A 16,457-nucleotide genomic window follows, 5' to 3' on the forward strand; every position below is an offset into this window, starting at 1 on the left:
GTCATTTCCTGATGTCAAAAAACATTGTTTTTCATATCACTACATTAATGAAAATTATGATCTGACACTCTATCTCGTTTGGTAAGGTTATATAGTGACAATACATAGCAAATGGAAATATTAGAATATAATTAATCAGTGGCCTAAATCTGATAAGGGTCAATACATATGTATTGTTGTACTGTATGTATCTAACTTTGCTTTACATGCCTGTATGTTTTCTGTGGTAGCCTCTGACCAATGTTTCCTTTTTACAGATAGTTGCTGACCAATGGTTTCTGACAGCAATTCTGTGATGACATAGATTTCTCCATGGAGATAAAGAACAATGTTTGACCACCTAGCTAGCTTCATTATTTGGTCACCATGTTGGCATATGGCGTGCAAAATGCCAGTCTTCCGAAATTAGTTTTAGAACTCATCAGTTATGTGTGTACGTGCCCAGAATCAGCATCTTAGTTGTCTATTGACAATACCTACATGCAACTATGCTGGTTGTATGGGAACAGCAATCAATGTGTTCCATTGTACATTTTGTACATTCTACATAATAATTCATGGAAGATTGTGCAACATGGAGCTGATCAATTCAAAGGACAATGAACTTTGTGCACTTTTCAACATGGAGATGATCAATTCATAGGACTATGAACCTGTGGAAAACCCAGTTCATGCATTTGTGAATCGACATGGATATGGTTCATTCATGATTTGTAAGATCCATAAAGGGGTAAATGATACTTTTGAACTGCCAATTGTCATGGAAGGGAATTGTGAGCCCTTATTAAAAGTACCAATTCATTGAACTGTGAACACAAGAAGGAATGCTCTTCACAGAAATGTGAATCCACAGAATGGACTGCTTCATTGAACTGTGTGATGACAGGAAGGAATGCACTTCACAGAAATGTGAATCCACAGAATGGTCTGCTTCATTGAACTGTGAACACAGGAAGGAATGCGCTTCGCAGAAATGTGAATCCACAGAATGGTCTGCTTCACTGAACTTTGGACTCTCAGGAAGAACTTCTTCATTGGATTACAAATGTACGGGAATTAGAAGACTGCCTCATTGTTATGTGAACCAATACAAAAAGGACTGCTTCTTTCAACTAAAATCTCGCACAAATTGACCATTAGGTTGATATTTAAATCTATATAAAAATAATTATATAAGCACCTGGTTGAACTGTCATTCCCTGCAGAAGGTGATAATTCCTTAACCCGGATAAAAATGTCTGGTTCATGAAAGTGTAAAACTGCTTTGAAAGAAAGCTCCTGCCACTTCACTGGTTCATGTTCACATTTTAATTCTCTAATTATTTGTGTGGGAAAGTCTTCGGAATAGTCCCTAGATATCAGAAGCTGGGTGTGATTGGTAATTTCTATTGTAATAAGTGATAAATAGTGCTTGGACGATCAAATGGTATCAGAAAAGATATGAATAATATGGACTTTTCCAAGTCCTTAGTAATTTGTTTAATTAATCAATAACAATATCATTCAAAATGTTTATTTTATCTTAATAAGCTTCATCTCTACACTGTGAATTTGCTTGCTTAAATTTTAGTGTATTATCAGATTTTAACTGATTAGAACAATGATGAATTCAGCACAGATACAATATTTGCCATACAAATAATTTGCTGTTGATGTAATTGGTGTAATCACCAATTAGTACAGTGCTATAAGCATGAAAAGCACGAAAATAAGATCAGTATGAACATTTTTACAGTATCAAGCTCAGGGCGTGATAATGGCAGCCGGTTTGTCGTCACCCTGAAGCCTCGGAATGTGAGAAGTTCATATACAGACTCAATGTGTAGACTATCGGTACAGAGGATTGTTGAATCTGCTGTTCCATCAGTTCAGTTAAATAAACAGGTGTTTAGTACCAAAGAAATATTTCTTAAGAAATTACCGCTTGGGATTACCAGATAAACACAATAGTTCATATAAATATCACAATGATCTGCAATAGAGTAGTTACCATGGTGATCATTTTTTAAATAACTACATCCTTTTGTGCTGGTCATTAATAATTAACTACATTCATCTAATTTCATTTTTGCATGTCCTATGTTTTTAGATGCTCATCAAGTTATAGCAAGATAGGTATATTTCTGTAGGATAATAACAGCTGACATACATAAAATAACACTGCACTGCTTACTGCCTTTCAATTGAGCTATGATTTTCAAGACGCTCACTAGAGTTTTGTATTTGTGCAATGTATCCTACCTTATTGAATTGAAAATATTAACAAAAAATTTAATAAATTTGAAATGAGGAAACTAAAAAAATTCCAGAATTTTGTGGTGAAATCACTTTTTTATTGAATTGTTTATACAATCTGTTGAACTGGATAGTTGACATAGCTTTTGATTTATTTCTAAGAAATGTTACATTGTTGAAGCCCTGTAACTTATTTCTAAGAAATGTTACATTACATGTATTGGAATCTTTTAGCGTATTTCTAAGAAATGTTATTGGAGACCTGTAAATTCTAAGAAAAGTTACCACAGGCATGTAAAGTATTGGAGCTCATGATCAGCTGCTAGCTCTAGATCTAATGCAATGAAAAGCTAGCTGTGAAGAAGTGTGTTATTATTCAGCAGTTTAAAAAAAGCAAAACATTCAAGGGAAATGTAACTATATTCATTGTGTGTTAATGATGATATAATGCTGTAGGTAGTTTGAGCAAAATTGTCTGCTGAGCAGATTGTATGTTTTTATTTTATAATCATTCATTTAAATTTGTATGCAATGTATCAACAGATTTGATTCAGTTCTCAACATAGCAATGCATAATATATTTAACATATGAAGTATGTATGATTAGGTATGAATTTTAGTTAATTGATGTACACAAAAAAAATGCATAAAGACGTCCTTAATATGCAATTGAAACTACTTGTTACCATAGACTCCAGTGTAATGTCTGGACATGCATTGTCCACCAGGTAAAACCTAGACACACTATTTTGATTCGTTGGTACACAAAAGACACACAAGGAATGACAAGTGTTGCAATTGTTTTATTAGTGACAATTAGAATTTTAACCCACCTCTTTGAAGTTACTGGAGATCTAGAGTGTAATGGGGGACAACTTTTCAATATCTCCCTAAATTCACAAATAGAATTGCAATGTTATAAAATTGTCCCTTCAATTTACACTTGTTTTTAGCTTATTTAGTTGGGGTTTTTTTGTGTTTTTTTGGGGGGGGAATACTAAATTTTCAAAAAATTATCTTACAAGTCATCAATTATAAATTAGAATTGCAGTTTATTCTATTTTGTCTGTGAAAAAGTCAAACTGAATTTGAAATATTTGTATGAAAAAAGGCACAGGAATTATAGCGGAACGATATTAAGTTCACATGTGTTAGGATTTTACACACAATTGTCTTGTTAAGCATGATCAGGTGTTCAAATTACAAAAGTAAAATAATGTGAGTTAATTTGACATCCTATTTTTGTGCCTTTGTTTTGCTAAGATTTTATATCGTAGTCCAATTTTACAACATTTACAAGTTTGCTCAATGTTGGATTTGTCATTGATAGCTCCTTTGCTATTTTGCTTGTGAATAATTTCTTTTTGTCAAATCGGTTAATGACACGATGGTTTAATCAAAATAATGAACAATCCATGCAGTATCCCTGTATATGCATACACAGGCGATCCTCTGGTATCTATAACCTATTTCTGAAAAGGCACACAAAGTTTCTTTGTGGCTCATTATCAGTCAACAGCACATCAAATTAATTAAACCTTGAATATAGATCCAAGGTCTGTGGTTCGATCCAAATCCTATAAGCAGAAGTGTTTCTCAGAAAGTTGAGATCTTTGACCAACCTGTGATATCATGGTGGTTGTCTTCAGGGACAACGAATGATTAGGAAAACATGGGACAGGTGTTTACTTGTGAATATTCAGGAGAAAGTAAATATAATCATCTACTACCAGGAGAGCTGTACCTTGGATGTTACTTTGTACAAGCTAGTGTTTTCGAATGAAACGGCCATTAGATGAACCTTGAGTTAAAAGATATGTTTAATTAACATAATTATTTTCTTCGTTTAGTAACTGTTCTACAAGGTATATAACACATGAAATAAAATCCAAATGCTATGTACATGTACATGTATTTACAACAGTATAATTAAAGAAAATTTAATTGATTACAGTTTTTCACATTGCTATTAGATTTAATTAACAATTAAGGGCGATTGGTTGTGATTATGTTCACAACTATCATTACAGTAGAATAAATACCATGCTAGTGGAAAATTGAAAATCCCACCAATCTTGATTTATTGCAGTTCTTTATCATTGTTCTGCAATTACAATTATCAACCCACCCCCTACTTTGTATTTGTTTTTCATGTTCTGGCCTCCTGGCCTAATTGCAATATAAATATGGTATGTACTTTGTTCATGTTTTGGTCCAACTGGCTAATTAATTTGCATAAATAAAATGAATTAATATGGTATGGTTTAACTATCAGCAAATAATTATGAATTGATAGTGCTATGCTTTTGTTCCTAAAGCATTTACTTTTATCTGGTCAAGGTCACAGTGCTGGTAGCTGATTTCAACATTTACTTTGTCCAAGGTCACAGTGCTGGGAGCTGATTCCAACATTTACTTTGTCCCGAGGTGATAGTGCTGGTAGCTGATTCCAACATTTACTTTGTCCCGAGGTCATAGTGCTTGTAGCTGATTCCAACATTTACTTTGTCCCGAGGTCACAGTGCTGGTAGCCGATTCCAACATTTACTTTGTCCCGAGGTCATAGTGATGGTAGCTGATTCCAACATTTACTTTGTCCCGAGGTCATAGAGCTGGTAGCTGATTCCAACATTTACTTTGTCCCGAGGTCATAGAGCTGGCAGCCGATTCCAACATTTACTTTGTCCCGAGGTCATAGTGATGGTAGGTGATTCAAACATTTACTTTGTCCCAAGGTCACAGTGCTGGTAGCTGATTCCAGCATTTACTTTGTCCCGAGGTCACAGTGCTGGTAGCTGATTCAAACATTTACTTTGTCCCGAGGTCACAGTGCTGGTAGCTGATTCCAGCATTTACTTTGTGCCGAGGTCATAGTGCTGGTTGTTATAATATTTTTTGTTGATTCAATGTGGCATGCTTAATCTGTTCTTACGAGCTCAAGGTCAGTCATTTGATGATGTCCACTAGCTATATAGGTTTTCGCTTTGCTGGAACTGTCAAAATTAAAGGCGGATGGTTACCCAATACACACCCAATCCTCAGGTGTTTCAGTATTTTTTGTGTGTCAGAATCATTAATCAATTTATATGTTATTTACAGTTTAAAACAATATAAAATTATTGACATATGATTCAACATCATTAAAATCGAGTATGTGCCATACCAAAATCAGGCATGGATTTAAAAAATCAAATTTACACCCGAATACGTTTTAGCTGAAAAGGTCCACATATGTATCATTCTTGAAATAGCGAATATTGATAAATAAATATTGCTTGGCCTGACTGAGTAAGAACAGGCAAATGATGCTGTCATAATACTGAACATCCTTATTCCTTGTGTAGTTACGTACATTGTACATACATACAAAGTGAGTTATTAAATATATATATATATTATACATATATATGCTGGCCGACCAAGTTTTCTGTTGTCTTCCCTGCCTTCATTGCTATATGTTGTAGATGGTTTTATTGGTGAAGTTTTGGTGCTAAACAATGATTTTATAATGAGCTCCTATAGATATCCTATTGTTAATGTGGCATGTCATTCATGTCTCCACCTTTAGACAGAAAGTTCCAGTTCATTTGGGTTAATTTTAACATGACCTTCACGTCTCCAAATTTGGATAATAGCCTCAAGTTATTTCAGTAAATTTGATAATCTCTATTGCAAAATTTTGATCTCAAACTGGATATGTTTGAAAATAAATTTCAATTAATTTTGACATGACTGTGATGGCTCCCGATTTTGATAATAGCCTCTAGCTTTTTCAGTAAATTTGATAATCTCTATTGCAAAATTTTGATCTCAAACTGGATATGTTTGAAAATAATTATTTCTAATATTTCTGTTCATAAGTTGTGTTTTGTGCTTGAGATTTTACTGAAATATTTCGGCCACAAAACAATTGAATTTGGGAATTTTGCCCAAATCTAGTTTTTGAAAGCCTTTCAAAATCAAAATATTTCTAATTTTTCTGTTTGAACAGGATTTGAATGGGTTAATCGTGTACCTTCTGGGATGTTATATTTCACCAGTTATAATAATCCACTGCAAAAAAAAAAAATCAATTTTATTTCTAGCTGACAAGCATTGCTGATCTTTTGTAGGCTATCTGGTAATCATGGAGGTGCTAATATGATTGGTATGTGTTAATTATAACACATTGAGTTAAATATTTTCTCAGTGATGATATGGGTAATATACAATGGCTTATTTAAAAATACTGTTATATACGAGATATTTTTCTCCTTAGTTTTCACTTCAGATATATTAATAACATGATTCACTCAATCAGAACGACTATTGATTGCTTGCAATTGTATTTGCATACATCTTTTAACTTTCAATGAATTGGATATTTGTTTGGTGCATTTCAAAAATTGAAAAATTATATGTTTTTTATCAAGCCTCTGGGTTGGGGGGGGGGGGGGGGTCTACTTTCTATTTGATGATAATGCTTCAGAAGAAAGACAATCATGTTTTAATTAATCAAGAGTTTCCTTCAGTTTTGGGTTCATTACTTATAACATTAAGACATGATATATTTACAAACGTCCATTCGGATATGCTGCCTTGCAGGATCCTACCATCTCGGTGAGCTTCATGTACGTCCTCCATGCTATATGTGCTTTCTAGCAGTTACGTCCCAGCTTCTATTTGCCGATCAAGTTTTCCCAAATTTGTGTAGCAATATATCGTCAATATGTATTGAGAAACTCGCCATCCATCAAATGTAGTGTGTTATACACATCTAATTATAAAACCCCAATCATTCTTATCCATTTGTCATATTGTTCATGAATTGCATTGTGATGCGAGGCTAGCTTATTCATATGAGAAATGTTTCATGATTTTGACCCATTTTCATTAGTAACAATCTTAACATGAATTTGTCCATTTATATTATGCATCGTAATTCAATTTTTGTTTATGTGTATGAACATTGTTTAATGGAGAGTATGCCATCAGTCATCTTTGCTTCATTTGTACTAGTCATTTTGTAGCCAAATATTGGATTCTAGTGTTAACATACCTTAGACATAGCTGTACCATTGTAGCTTATGTTTTTATAAAGTCGATGTACTTATAAACGACATATGGTTCATAGGTTATATGGACGATTAAAGGAATAAAAACAAGTGAAATTCTTACGTTCGTTGCATTTTTTGTATATGGCTACTTTTCATTATGAGCTAGATTTTTATGTCAGAGTATCAGAAATGAAATAGAGAATGTACAAAAAACAAAATACTAAAGCTTTAATATTTCATAGATAAAACAATCAATATTATGATTGGGCAACAGAATTTGTCTATATAAGCTTTCTCCAATTTAGTTTAAATCGCTTCAATTTCGCAAATACTTTATTTTGCAAATGTACCTCTTAAGACTTATTCGCGAATGCGTGATATCATGAACACTGATCAAGAAATGACTTTGAATTCTCAAATGATGAACTAGCTGATATCCAAAGGTGTTGATTTGAAATTCCCAATTGACTCTCCTCACTGGTTAAAACCCATGCTTCATGCCCAATATCAGGTCTTTGGACGTCTTGCTTAATTAGAAGAGAAGAAGTCATTTAAAGATTCTAGCATATTTGATCCCTGTGACCTTGAATGAAGGTCAAGAAGCTCAAGGTCATTCATTCGGACAAACGTAAATAGCCCTTTACCATAGCATGCTTTAGGCCAAATAACAGTTCGCTGGGACTGTTGCTTAATATGTAGTCGTTATATTTGACTCCTGTGACCTTGAATGAAGGTAAAAGGTCATTCATTTGAGCAAACTTGATAGCCCTTCAACACAGGAGGAAGTTGAAAATGCAAATTGTTTACGACTGACAACGGACAAAGGGTGATTAGAATAGGTCACATGAGACTCCGTCTTTAGGAGGCAACCCGCCTATTCCTAGTTATGTAACGGGTCATGCCAAGAAAAATCTATCCATGTACCATTCTCTTTTTAATAAAAAAAAAATGAAATGGATATATCTATTTACAATGTGAAGCTTAAATAATTCATCATGACGGTATGAAGTGTCGGAGCCATGATCCACGATGAAGAAGAATCTGGATTTGCAAAATGGTAATATTAATCCCCCAAGAGCAAAACGCCATTAATGTACGGCTAGCTATAGGAGACGACTGTTTAAATCACGTATTTAAAAGTCGTGAACATAAACAGGCTATGCAATCAGGATATCCTTCCAAATATCAACTCAACAATTCAAATTTTATGGTTTTTGAGTTCAGTCGTAAATAGCAGCATGCACTAATCAAATCTGCCGTAAATCGCATCGAGTTTGTTGTGACATTTGTAAATGTTTTTATCTAATCTCTGTGCGCCCATTATTGTGTGTGTTGGCTGCATCTCGTTTTGTTTCCGCATCTGATGGATTCCTGCGGATCGTCTTCCGTCATCGGTTAGCTTTCAATCTACACCGATGTCTTTGTTGATTGTGGTTTTGTTTTACTCTTCAAAGAAGATGCAACGTTGGAGATAATGGGATGGTTTGTTTGTATTTTAAATATCAAAGACTTGTTCATTGAACCTTATGTTGTTGGCGACCAAGAAATGTTTTCCACATTTTGATCGTTCGACACACTATACAAGCATACCACATTAGGTTGTTCGATTTATAATAATCTTTCTCATCTTATTTCCGTTCCCTAACTTCTTCGCCTGTATTTTCTAAATGACGTTGGCTCCTAATATTCTTCGCGTTGATGACGTGTGTAAATATTGTGTTAATCAGTGTGGACGGGCGATGACTATTTATATATATATATATACCTATTACGTTTCTTATTGGTGACATTGATGCTATTTATGTTTGCTTAGTCATGGCATGAATGTGCAAACTATTTCAATGATTATTATCGCCTTTTCCTTTTCATTTTGATAATAGGTAGCACTATTTAAGATGAACTAATACAAATATAAACTGGCATTCTATAGTATCTGTATGTGTATCAGTATATTTGCATTAAAGGTTACTCATACCGGTCATGGACAAGTTTTTCGTTGGACAGATACATGTAGACCGCTATGTATTGTCCGCTCGTGACGAAGTCCTGGAGGGTACATCTATGTAAGTTCCATTCCTACACAGGGGCACGTCTAGTCCTATATTAAAAAATAGCCAGAAATACCTAAATATTAAGACAAGACTAGACATGCCCCTGTGATTCCTACGTATCTCACCGGAGTGCATTGCGGTTCCCCCCTTCATGAAGGGAACCGCAATGCACTCTGGGAGAGATTAGTCGTTTGTGCCTTCATTTCACCGTTTGTCAGCGCTCTAGTGACTTCACTTTTAACGGACTTTGATAAAAAATTCGAACGAGTTCGGGTTTAGTGGTGACAGGGTGAAGAACAAGATTACCATTGCTATTTCTATTAGATCATTGTGAAAACTCTAGCGACTTCATTATTTAATGTATTTTAACCAAATAAGGTCATTGTCAAAACGCTAGCGACTTCATTATTTAATGCATTATAATCAAACTTCATTCTTGTATAAATTGGTAAAATGCGAAAATGCCTCAAAACGAGTTAGTGTAAGGACAAGGTCAATTAATCTATTTCATTTTAAAGATGTATTTTTGCTTGATTAAATGGCAATGCCTCATGGACCAAGGTCAAGTACAATACCATTGTTACTAAAGAAATGTTTTGTCAGCCCTCAAGTGAATTAATGTTTGAACAGCTTTCAATTAAACTTCACATTGGTAAAGTATGAGAATAACTCGGGCAAGTAGACCCCGGGGCTCATAGAAGGATATTTCGGCGACTGTACTTGGAACACGGGGGTATTTTTATCGCTTGCGATGCCTTGATAGTTTTATCTGTACTGAGGTTTAAAGTATCAAATGATATAAAAATGAGTATCACAGTTTTCCGACTCTAAGCATGATCGGGGAATTTAAGTTTTAAAAATGGACCATACTCATTTGAAAATCATTATTCTTGAGTTCATATTCGGGAGCAGCAACTCAACTTTGTCTACAACGACCACTCATCGTCAGGCAATTTAACGCTCGCACAACTAATAGGAAATGCAGTGTATGTGTTCACTGCCCTCAATGAATGAAACCTACATAATCTCTGACATTTACAACCTCATCATGGACTCATTACGTTTGAGGCACAATACTGAACACTCCACAAGTAAATACGAAACTCTAGCAATGCTGGTTTTCGCACGAACCTCCTCGGCTTCATTTGTCACCGCTAGTGATACGATAGCAACTTATTTCGAGATATACTGTTGGGATCAGTTTCGACCCATTTATATAATAAATTTTACATATCGATTTCTTTCTATTTAATGCTTTTATTATAGTAAACTTGTTAATTACTTTATACGATATATATTTAAAAGTATATTTCCACATTTTTTCTGAAATTGTCAGTTTTACATATTAATTAGTGGTATTTTACCAAAGGTCATATCTTTACTCCCTAAATGATGTCATGAACAAACACATGGCGGTCATCCGCAGATGTTTTTATTATTATTATTGCGGTAGATTTCACTCTCGGTTATTCATATGACCTTCTTATTCGCGAGCAATTACCAACTACCCATAGGATGTTTTTTATTGTTCACATGTAGGGTCCCCTCAGTGATGCCTAGTTGTGCCCCCCCCCCCCCCCCCCCCCCCCCTTTAATTTTGAGTGTGATCGGGAAAACAATATGGCCCGACAGTCAGCCATATTTAATTATGACAGTAAAAGTTTATTATCTCTATTACTCATATAGTTTTTGCTAGCTCTTTCTTTGATTTCATATGTAGATTTTCCTTTTTATCCGATTACTAAGGGCAAAAGAGGAAAGAAGGAAAAGGTAGAGAATAGACAAGTCTTACATAGAACAAAAATGATCATTCATTGGTGGGCACTAAGATGCCCCTTGAATCTCTCGTTAAATCATATTTCCGAAGATCAAGAAAACAGAGGGGTATGATACTTCCATCTTATGAATCATGATATCCCCGGTAATCGATAAACTCCTAAACTAGCCACTCCTGTCAAAGAAATCTGACGAATATAAATTGTAGTTATCATTCAGACATGATTTCCAGAAGCTGTATGACATGTCAGTCACATGTTATTAAAAGACAGATTTTCTGGTAAATCAATATTTTGTTACCACTCCAATTTTCCGGCAAGGCTAAATTCAACATTTAATATAAAAATCGATTAGTATAACAAGTTAAAAGCTAGCATTACGATCTGTTATATCGTTAGGTCCGTACAACTTAGTAAAATTTGTTAATTTTTAACTTATTGCTTGACATATATCATATAGTACTATGCCCTAGTTATGTACTATACAAAAGATGTAAAGCCGCTCAGTACAAATTGAGAGCTAGACACAGCAAGTAGAAAAAAATCAGCATGTAGCTATTTCTTCCCTGGACTCGTCAGTGCTGCTAATGGCCCAGAGTGTTGATACCTAAAAAGACGAGCGGGGAAAAGTATTAAGTAGGCCAACGACCTGACAATCTAGAAAGGGATGTGTAATAGACCAACATTCAACAAATTTTATGATTTTCAATATTTGATTTCAAAAGAATGTAACGAATAGGTGTATATTCTAATCTGTGTCTCTATTCAAATGAAATATCCAATTAAATGCTACGTGGGATTTTATGACCTTGAGTTAAGAGACTTATACTGACAAGTTGCGAAAACATACAATCAGAAATTGATATTGTTTCAGATTTTATTGAAATATAAAATAGAAGAAGAGTAATTGTATAGATCTCGGGTCTCATGGGTGTGTATGCGTTTGTAAGTACATGTATACCAGTTCACCATAGTTAGCGTCAATTAAAATTTGCTAATGAGCTAAAATTAAAGTGCGCCGCATAGTTTTACAGTATTAGCTTGTGCGCTGTGGTTTTCGATATTATGTGATACCTTGTGTTTTGTCGTCAAATTCTTAATTCATTTATAGATATCTCGTGGAGCTGAACTATTTATAGATACCCTGGTCACGTGTTTATAGGAAGTGTGTTTAATACATCATACTCCATGGTCAGAATGTATTGCAGTAGTATTATCATAATTTGGTATTGCAGTATTTGATTCATTGTGTTCGCTTAAATCATGAAATATCAGTTTGAATGAAAAACATTGAAAATAATACATACTTAACGTATTTCTGAAATTCCTTCAAATCTTCAAAAAAAGAAAAATATTTATTCAAGTATTGGATCAAAATATCTGAGTCTGATCACCAAATGTGTATTTGGGCATGAGTAAGGTTTTATAAATATCGGTCAGGGCAGCTTAATACAACAAACATATAGGAATTTGACCGCCCTTCTTTCCACTCAGATCTCTGTACCCATTTATACATGATGCAGCGCTTCACGAATGACCCAGACATACAATTAGTCTACAGATTGGTAGAAATTGTGTGTTTTTATTTTGTTATTTTTTGTTTTTGTTTTGTTTTGTTTTTATTTATGTTTCCACCGCTGAAAATCTCACCTCTTGCCTGCCTGTCTGTCTGTCTGTCTAACACTAGGTAAGTGTCCGACTGCATTCGGTACACCTCGGCCGATTCTCTACGGTCATTTCTAGCAATCGGAACACCTCGCCTCCGTCTGTGAACGTAGGCTCTAGTTTCGGAGAAAGTGACGAGGGGTTCCGATTGTCATTTCTAGATGACCGTAGATAATCGGCCGAGGTGTTCCGAATGTGTCCGACTGCTTAGTGTGGTCGCGCGCTACGTCGCGAGGTTGTTGTGTGATTTCAGCCTCACTTCAGTTCAAACTTTAAAAGGTGATTGTGAGGTAACGATATTCTGAAATGTTTGCATTCCATTGCTGTTTAAGTCTTTGTGGTATGCCAAATAGTCGTGATAACTTATTATCTAGTTATCTCATTGTTCGTAAGGAGCCGTGTAGTGACAGCTATAGAAGGAAGGATGGTAAAAAGACACACAGGATATTTACACAGTCCAATTCAAATTGAGAGGGTGAAGATATACAGCTAAGCCAAAAAGGAATTAAACTTCATCTTAGTTGTCGCGTCCTTCCAGGACTCGTCGGCAATTCTACAGGCCTGAAATGTGTTAATGGCCACCATGCAGATGTTCCGTCAAAAGTGTAGGCTTTAATACATACTAAGGTATGATTTATGACAAGGTTATACTAAGGACACCCCAGTCATATGGCAGTTTGATGTCATTACCACAGGCGATCAGAGAATATCAGTTTCTATCGTATTTTTCCATAACCTCAGGTTGCACCCGTTTGATTTACAACAACTGTGTTTTCTATTAACAGACATATCTTATATCTCTAGAGGTTTTCATAAAATTGGCAACTTTCTCTTCTACTTTTATGACTGCAATATAATTGTCTGGCAGAGGTATAATTGCCTTTAAAATTGTCCTCACCATTCTCATCTGTACCGTTTCGCTGCCTATAATACACCGGAGTTGTTAATCTAGACCATTATATAGAGCTGGCATTATACGTGAGTGGGTTGGATTATAGCTAAGCACTTTTTGTCTCTATGGTAACATTGTTCAGTAACATACTACAATTTAATGAGAATCTATACAATATCAAATTACTCAAAATTGAAAACGGATTATAAGAATACATTTGAGTGTAGGATAACAAATCAAACTAACTCGCGATAAAACAAATATTTTAACAGTTAATCTAAAAGGTGGACTCTCGCAAACTGAATTAATAGGTCTTTTTTCTATAAAGAACTGCTATGGCACATCAACACGGGTCGGACATGATTAATGCGGCTACACTGATGTTATTACAACGAATACACAATACCATGATGTAATATGTAACAACACCAAGATGTAAACAATACCAACATTAACAATACCAATATGTAACAATACTAATATGTAACAATACCAATATGTAAACAATATCAATATGTAACAATACCAATATGTTACAATACTAATATGTAACAATACCAATATGTAACAATACTAATATGTAAACAATATCAATATGTAACAATACCAATATGTTACAATACTAATATGTAACAATACCAATATGTAACAATACTAATATGTAAACAATATCAATATGTAACAATACCAATATGTTACAATACTAATATGTAACAATACCAATATGTAACAATACTAATATGTAACAATACCAATATGTAACAATGCCAAGATGTAAACAATACTAATATGTAACAATACCAATATGTGAACAATACTAATATGTAACAATACCAATATGTAAACAATACCAATACCTAACAGTACCAATATGTGAACAATACCAATATGTAACAATACCAATATGTAACAATACTAATATGTAACAATACTAATATGTAACAATACCAATATGTAACAATACGAACATGTAACAATACCAATATGTAAACAATACCAATACGTAACAGTACCAATATGTAAACAATACCAATATGTAACAATATCAATATGTAACAATACCAATATGTTAACTATACAGATATGTAAACAATACTAACATTAACTATACCAATATGTAACAATACTAATATGTAACAATGCCAAGATGTAAACAATACTAATATGTAACAGTACCAATATGTGAACAATACCAATATGTAACAATACTAATATGTAACAATACTAATATGTAACAATACAAATATGTAACAATACCAAGATTTAAACAATACCAACATTAACAATACTAATCTGTAACAATATCAATATGTAAACAATACTAATATGCAAACAATACCAAGATGTAAAGAATACCAATATGTAACAATACTTATATGTAAACAATACCAATATGTAACAATACAAATATGTAACAATACAAATATGTAACAATATCAATATATAACAATACAAATATGTAATAATACCAATTTGTAGACAATACCAAGATGTAAACTATACAGATATGTAACAATACTAATAGATAACAATACCAATATGTAACAATACCAACATATAACAATACCAATATGTAAACAATACAATATGTAACAATACAATATGTATCAATACCAACATGTAACAATACCAATATGTAACATACCAATTTGTAAACAATACGATATGTAACAATACAATATGTAACAATACCAATTTGTAACAATACCAATATTTAAACAATACAATATGTAACAATACCAATTTGTAACAATACCAATAAGTTACAATATGTAACAATACCAATATGTAAACAATACTAATATGTAACAATACTAATATGTAACAATACTAATATGTAACAATACCAATATGTAAACAATACCAATATGTAACAATACCAATATGTATCAATACCAACATGTAACAATACCAATATGTAACAATACCAATATGTAACAATACCAATATGTAACAATACTAATATGTAACAATACCAATATGTAAACAATATCAATATGTAACAATACCAATATGTAACAATACTAATATGTAACAATACCAATATGTAACAATACCAAAATGTAACAATACCAATATGTAAACAATACCAATATGTAACAATACCAATATGTAACAATACCAACATGTAACAATACCAATATGTAAACAATACCAATACGTAACAATACCAATATGTAAACAATACCAATATGTAACAATATCAATATGTAACAATACCAATATGTTAACTATACAGATATGTAACCAATACCAATATGTAAACAATACCAATATGTAAAAATACCAATATGTAACAATACCAAGATGTAAACAATACTAATATGTAACAATACTAATATGTAACTATACCAATATGTAACAATACTAATCGTTTATGTTCTTGAGATAGCTGTCAACATGTGCTACCAACGTGGATCACGTACAAAACAAAACTCCCATGGATAACGCATTCCATCCGCCAGCTCATGATCAAATGTAAACGTTTATAACACTCAAAGCAAAACAAAACACGACCTTAAACAGAAATACAAATCAACCAAATCAGTACGAATATCTAAACTACATAGAAAATAAAGATAAAAGGCATCCCAGTAGACGAACACAAAACATCACGCATTGACAAAAAACACAATTCCCAAAAACTATTTTCCTATATAAAAACTACAAGAAAAGAAAACACAGACATCACAGCACTACGTAAAGACGGGCAACTAATGACAGACACGACATGTAAGGCAAACATATTAAACCGACAATTCCAGTCTGTCCCATACCCAACAAAGGACCTTCACCACACCCC

General features: G+C 33.5%; 2 protein-coding genes across 6 annotated transcripts in view; one reads left to right on the forward strand and one right to left on the reverse strand.

Annotated features, from left to right (window-relative positions):
- Positions 1 to 7,389, forward strand: part of LOC117342044 (serine/threonine-protein kinase PAK 1-like) — a 33,034-nt gene extending 25,645 nt beyond the window's left edge. For 4 of the 5 annotated variants that reach the window (XM_033904011.1, XM_033904013.1, XM_033904010.1 and 1 more), the window contains one exon: positions 258 to 7,389. The gene's annotated coding sequence lies outside the window, so the exon portion shown is untranslated. The remainder of the gene's footprint in view (positions 1 to 257) is intronic. The other variant, XR_004535739.1, reaches the window with a different exon arrangement.
- LOC117342043 (arylsulfatase B-like) overlaps positions 1 to 16,457 on the reverse strand; it is a 221,545-nt gene that overhangs the window by 83,491 nt on the left and 121,597 nt on the right. The window lies entirely within an intron of this gene.

This window comes from Pecten maximus, chromosome 14 (genome assembly GCF_902652985.1).
Source record: "Pecten maximus chromosome 14, xPecMax1.1, whole genome shotgun sequence".
Taxonomy (NCBI): Eukaryota; Metazoa; Mollusca; class Bivalvia; order Pectinida; family Pectinidae; genus Pecten; species Pecten maximus.